Source organism: Sciurus vulgaris (genome assembly GCF_902686455.1).
Source record: "Sciurus vulgaris genome assembly, chromosome: 12".
Lineage (NCBI taxonomy): Eukaryota > Metazoa > Chordata > Mammalia > Rodentia > Sciuridae > Sciurus > Sciurus vulgaris.
Window position 1 is genome coordinate 66,210,567 of NC_136473.1, and position 6,895 is coordinate 66,217,461.

A 6,895-nucleotide genomic window follows, 5' to 3' on the forward strand; every position below is an offset into this window, starting at 1 on the left:
CAGTTTTGAGCAATACCTTTATCCCCTCTGTGACACTCCTTTCTACAGAAATCACTGTGTGCTCATTCAACTTTCTAAAAAGAAAAGAAAGACCTTGGCTGCAAAGTTTTTTTAAAAAATATTGTTTCTTTGCGTCAGAAACTTGGCATTATATGGTTGTGTCCTGTAACCTCCTTACATTGAGTGCTGTCTTCTTTTACTTCAAATGAATCACTCATTTTCTCCCACACTTTCCCCACTCTACAATAAGACAGTTACTACTAAAACTACTAAAGAGTTTTAATATACCCCCATCCATCTTGAAGCCTACCAGAGAATACCTCCCTAGCTTCTCTGGCTCTCCTTTCTGTCTCTGCTTAGTAAGCGCTCAATCAGCCTCTCTTCTCTCCTATTTCAACCCACAGATTCTCTTTGTCAGTGAACCCACTAATTCCTGAAGAAAATCTCCCTTCCACTCTCTGTCTTCATTTTTTCTTCTTATCTGCACTGTTTCAGAGCACAGTTTGAATTCTTTACTGCCAAAGAATACACACAATGGATCTTAAAAGAGAGAGAGAGAGAGAGAGAGAGAGAGAGAGAATTAACAGCTTTCTTGAATTAAGTTCAAGTATTCTTGTAAAAATGTACACTCCTGTTTGGAAATGTGTGCTTGGTGCTTGCTTCCATCAATTTCTGATGAGTTTAGCCCAACAGAATTCAACAGAGGCAGCACACTTTATGAATATGTATTATGTGTGGGCATTTTATAAAGAAATGAAGTTGATATCTCTCAGATATGCAAATAAAGAAAAATAGTTCAAAATGAAGTAACTTGTCCAGATTCACATATGTGTGCATGGGAATTAAATTCCTAGTTGTCTCCAAGAATGCTTTCTACCCAGTAACATGGCCTTCCAAGTAACTGGCAGTTCTGTTGTCTTTGTCTCATGAAAGGGTTAAACACATAGTTCCCCTTGTAAGACTCAGCAACCTTTTCTCTCTTCCACAGTCATAGACATTACCTCAAATCCAGGCCTGTCTTCTTCCAGTTTCAGTCTCTTGCTAACAGGTCAGACAATAGGGATGACAGAAATAATCACTAACTACTTGAAAAATTTTAGAGGCATAACCTATGCTGTTTTTCATTCATTTATTTTGATAGCACAACTTCTCAAAGGGTCAGAAGTGGCCTGTTCCAGTTCATATGTGGCCAATTCCAAAGGCATGAAAAATTATTATATAGATAAAAAGAAATTTTAAGATGAATGACTGTTAAGATAACTTGACTCAGAACACATTTTAGGATCCATTGAGATAAACGCTCAAAAGATTCATTTTAATCAAATGAATGCTTAGGAATAATTTAAACATTGCAGAGGTCATGGCTTCAGTGACAGGCTAGATGGAGAATGTCCTCCTTGAGGCTTCATTGGTGACCGTTACTACTAAGAGAGCACCCCAGCCTGTCTTAACATTTGAATTCAGGTCTTCTACTTCTAGTACAATTGGAATAGGGAAATGTGCAATGTAAAATCAGGATTTCTCTCTCAAAAAATTTCTATTACCTCCCTATTGTGAACTCAGTGAAAAGTTCAGTTTGGAGTCTTTTTTGTTCAGGTAAAGAGTTGGGTCATGTCTCATTTCCCCCAAAAGAGTTCATCCATCTCAGCCTCTGAAGCTGAAGGAATTGAATCCTGAAGCATGTTTTATTACTGTTTCTTTAGGATGGAGAAGGAGTCTTGGAATTGGACGTCCCCCTGAAGCTGCAGAAGTTAAAGGCCCACTGTGTCCTCCAAAATCAAAATCATCTGCTGAGGGAGCGTGGGACTTCCTGTGGAAAGTACAGACTTTAAAGGTTTCCATTTTCACTGCTCATCTGAAATAATGTAGGATTTATGATTTCATAGTATATGCAAGTAGGAAAACCTCCTATTAGATGGTAGGTTATGCTCATAGTTTTTGAGAGTGTCAATCTAAGGGTGGAGGGGCAGGCAGCACAGGCCCAGATGTATGTGGAAACAGATGTGTTTGCCTCTTGTGGAACCAGAGATTTGGAACCCTGGCTGTAGAGTTTGTTTTTGCAGTCCAATTCCCTTGAATTATTTTAAATGCTGTTACTAAATGACTGTTACCCTTTTAAGGGTCTTTGCCTATTTCAATTTATGAATGTTGCTTTTCTACTCTTTTGCATTATGCCTCACAGGGAGTGCAAATAAGTGAACCATTTTTCTTCAGGACTCCTATAAAATCTATTTCCATATTGTTGCTTGTTGGTATTTTTCATTTTAAACATTTTCTTTTTACCCTTTGTGTGTGAGGGCTGGGGTGGGGAACTAAAGCCCTAATCATCTCTACCCTAAAGAATGTCAAATATATCACATAGCTCTTGTCCACAGCACACATCAAGGCTTCTGTAGCAACAGAGCATCTGCAGGTCAGCATGCGGTAGCTGACAAAAGCTGTATTTCTGTCCTTTTCAGACAAAAATCTACACTGGGTAATATCCCACACTCTTGAATCTCTCAAACTGTAAACAAAGCAGTTCTCAGAGATACTAACTAGAGAAAAAAAAGAAAAAGAAAACATAAATTGGGGATCGAATCTTTATATTCTCAATCATTTTTCCCCATATTCCAAGAGGAAATGAATATCCAGAAGACTGGAAAATAAATACATAGGGAAAATTAAGATATAGATGAAATGACATAGTGGCGTTGTCTAGAACTCTCATGAAAGCTTGAGGTATCCTCCAAATGAATATGCTGTCATTTATATTGATTTGATTTTGTATTTAAGTCACAAAAAATTACACTAAAATAACTTGAACAAAACTTACCACCAAATCTCTCATCCTAATATATTTTATTCTTTTCTATTCTGTATTCTATCATAATGTATATGTACAATATTAAAATGTCATATACAGGTATATATAAGTATATATATATATACATATATATATACACATACATACAGATTACTATGGACAAATTTCTAACTAGACTCATAAGAATTTTTTTTGTATTTCTTAAGTCTTTTAACAATCTGTTTAAATAGTTTCTTTGAATTGATGTAACATAATTCACTTAACCGTTGTTGAATGATAACTAGTTGTCTAATTGTGGGCATGTTACATAAGCTTTATGGGTTCCAGTTAACTCTTCTGTAAAACAGTAGTGAAAATATTTACATTATGAGGTTATTGTTGATGATTAAATAATCTAATATATATAAAGCATTTAAACCAGTGTTTGGCACTAAAAACTCTCTATATACTACCTTTTAAAAATGTTTTTTGGACTGGGGTTGTAGCTCAGTGGTAGAATGCTTGCCTAGCATGTGTGAGGCACTGATTTGATTCTCAGTACCACATATAAATAAATAAACTAAATTAAGTGCATTGAGAACTAAAAATATTTTTTTAAATATTTTTACTGGAATTTTACAGTTTTTTTAGTAAATGTCTTCCCTAAAGATGTGGGTTTTTTTTAAAAAATTTAGATCCTTACAATAAGTTCCCAAGAGTATAATCTGAAAAAAAAATTTAGCATTCATTTATTCTAATTTAAAGAATTTCGGAGCTGGGGATGTAGCTCAGTTGGTAGAGTGCTTGCCTCACAAGCACAAGGCCCTGGATTCAAATCCCCAGCACCGAAAAAAAAAAAAAAAAAAAAAAAAAGTCATGGAACTGAAGTTATAGGCAGATTGGATTGGATACATTATCACAATTGTAAAAAAAATTGTCAAAAAACATCTATAGATGAATGGATAAAAAAATGTGACACACACACGCACACATGCACACAAAAGCACACAATGGAATATTACTCAGCCTTAAAGAAAAATGAAATAATGGCTTTTGCTGGTAAATGGATGGAGCTAGAGAATATCATGCTAAATGAATTAAGCCAATCCCCCAAATCCAAAAGCTGAATGTTTTCTCTGATATGCAGAAGCTAATTCACAATAGGGGATGGGGTTAGGGGAGAATAGAGTTACTTTAGATTAGGTAGAGGGGATTGAAGAGAGGGGAGGGGGTAAGGAAATAGGAAGGATAGTAAAATTAATCAGACATTATTACCCTATGTACATTTATAACTATACGATTGGTGAGATTCTACATCATGTATAATCAGGAGAATGAGAAATTATACTCCATTATATATGATCTATCAAACTGCATTCTACTGTCATGTATAACTTATTAAAACAAATTTAAAAATTTAATAAAGTATCTATGAAATATTTATCCGAGCATGAACATATTAAACTGATTTGGTCCTTGACTATTACATTCTCAAACAGCACAATAGGAGAAATATGTCAAGAGTCTTACCAGTTCAACTTAGCTTGAAATAAGCTGAGAAATACAATATAAAGCCACATATGTGTGATCTCTTGAGCCCTGTTACTTTCAGGTGTTTAAAATTGTGAGTAAAAGATCATGTTAACAAAAGACATACTACATGAGCAACCAACTCTGAATATTGAGCATCAGAATAAACTCCAGTGGTTAATAGAGATCAAGAAGAACTCAGCTCTTGTCTGAATTAATAGCGGGGAAAGGAGAGGAGCTGCCCTCAATGCCTCAGTCTCAGCATGCAGGAAGAAGAGGAACACCAAATGTGTAAAAGAAGCACAAACTGGTCAGGAACCTTCATTTGGCCATGCAAGTAAGTGCTCATATTTCTTAAGAAACAAGAAAAAGGAACAAGGAAGTGTATCAAAAGTCAAAGCATTGTTCATTGCCATTTGCTATCAAACAAGCACACCTCTCGCACACACCTAATACTTCCCTCCCTCTCCATGCAGTAGTTAGCACTGCTTCCTCTATCTGAGATTCCCTTTTCCCTGTGCATGTTCTCCCCGGTGAAATCCATCCTCTTTCTAACAGCCTGCCTCTTTCAAGAAGCTTCAACCCAGGATAGTAAAATCAAATGAACAAGTATTTGTAGAGACGCCAATGCAGAAGAGAAGTGAGAGATCAGATGTAATCCACAGGAGAGGCAGGAATAGAGAGTAGAAGGGAGTGTCTTGAGAAATACTAACATGTGGGAGATGAGCAAAGACAGCATGACCAGAATGACATGGTGCCTGACAACTGAATGGAGCTCAGCATTTCTAGTGAAGGGATTTATAAAAAAAATGCAACTGGGATTGAAGTCATACTCAGTCCCTTGCTCATTGTCCTTTTCTCCATTGAGGATACCTTTATGACCATAGGTATCTAATTTCCTTTACAGAGTCAGAGGACACCAAGACGGCAGCAAAACCCAGCTGCTTGGTACAAGCATAAACATCTCCTCCATGTTACTCAGTTACCACTGTCCTACCCACCTCTGCTGCTGCTGCCTTAAGTATCCACCTCCAAAAGCAATGATTTCATTCCTTTAGTGTTTAGAGAATTTAAAACTGTTTCCAGAGTATTATAAAGAGTCAGTGACAAGGATACTTTTTGTGCCCTGAAAAAGTTCCATTGTGGGCATTCCATAAGAAAATGGGCTTTTGTGCCTTTCATAGATTACAGTTCCTTTACACAATGGACTTGTCTAAGTGTCTTCCTGTTTTCCAATCAGTTAAATTTAGAACAATTGTTTTCATCTCTTATGAGATATGATGTCTAGGAAAAGTGAATGCCTAGATACGATACCAGGGCCTCGCAGGTCTGTGCAATTCAGTTGTAGCCAGGGATATCACCCAACTCCTGGGACTTTCTCTAGGGTTTCCCATGGGCACAAAGGGTATTTTGCCTCGTGGTTGCTAGTTTGCTACTTCATAATATAAACTCTAAGTTTTCTGACGCCTTAACACAAAGAACTCTGTTTTTCATACAAGGTCATTTATTTTTAGAGACAACCTTCTTATTTTTACTTTACATAACTTTTTAAAATCAAACAATCTGTGATTATTTTACTAAGAATATGAAAATGCATTTAACCAAAAAGGGTAAAAAACGTATCCATTCTCCTAATACCCACAGATAACCACTCTTAACATTTTGGACTATGTCTTTCCAGATTCCAAAATAATATTTATAAAGTAATTTTACACATAAAATTTTATAATTTACATGTCACATTTATATTTTATAAAAATTAATGCACAATAAGATATGATTCTGAAATTTGCTCTTATCGTTCTATTTCAATACCAACACTTCCACTATATTACTTTATGACTATAAGGTTTACAATTGCCAAGCCACTTATGCACCCCATCCTTTATACTGTTGGGGATCTTGACTACAAATAAATCTTGTAAATAACAGTACTTTGAAATATTAGCATAATTATTTGCCCAAGCTGTAGAGACTATCTTTGCCACTTACCCAATGAGTAGACTTAGGCAAAAACTTAAACTTTTTGACCTCATCTGTAGGATGGAGAAAATACTTGGTTCATTAGGATTACACTGAAGATTTAGCTCCACAGACCAGTGCTTACAGAGGTGCCTTGCACAGAACAGAAGTTCATAATTAAGACGGCATTATCCTTCTTCAGTCTGGTGCTAAATATTGAGTAAAGGCTATTATAATAACATATAATATCCTAAATTGTTCTGGGCATTGCCCATCCCCCCCTCCTCCATTTTTTCCCCCAAAGAAATCTCTAACTTTAGTTAAAAAGTTAACAACTCTTTTGTGGACATTTAAACAAGTTCCTGTGCAAACCCTTTGAAATTTCAGCAAGTGCAATTTGGTGAGTTCTATGCCTGTGGACCAAAGCAAAAAGTAGAGCTTCTACAGGGGCTTTGACTTTCTCAAAACATGGGTCCAGGTGCCTGGGAGACTAGGTCTTTTCTGGCTGCTATGTCTAAAATGATATGGCACAGGGATACAGTCTCTGCCAATTGTAATGGTCTTGTCCATGTCTAGAAAAATGTCACATGAATTAATACAAAACAATGATTTCTGAGG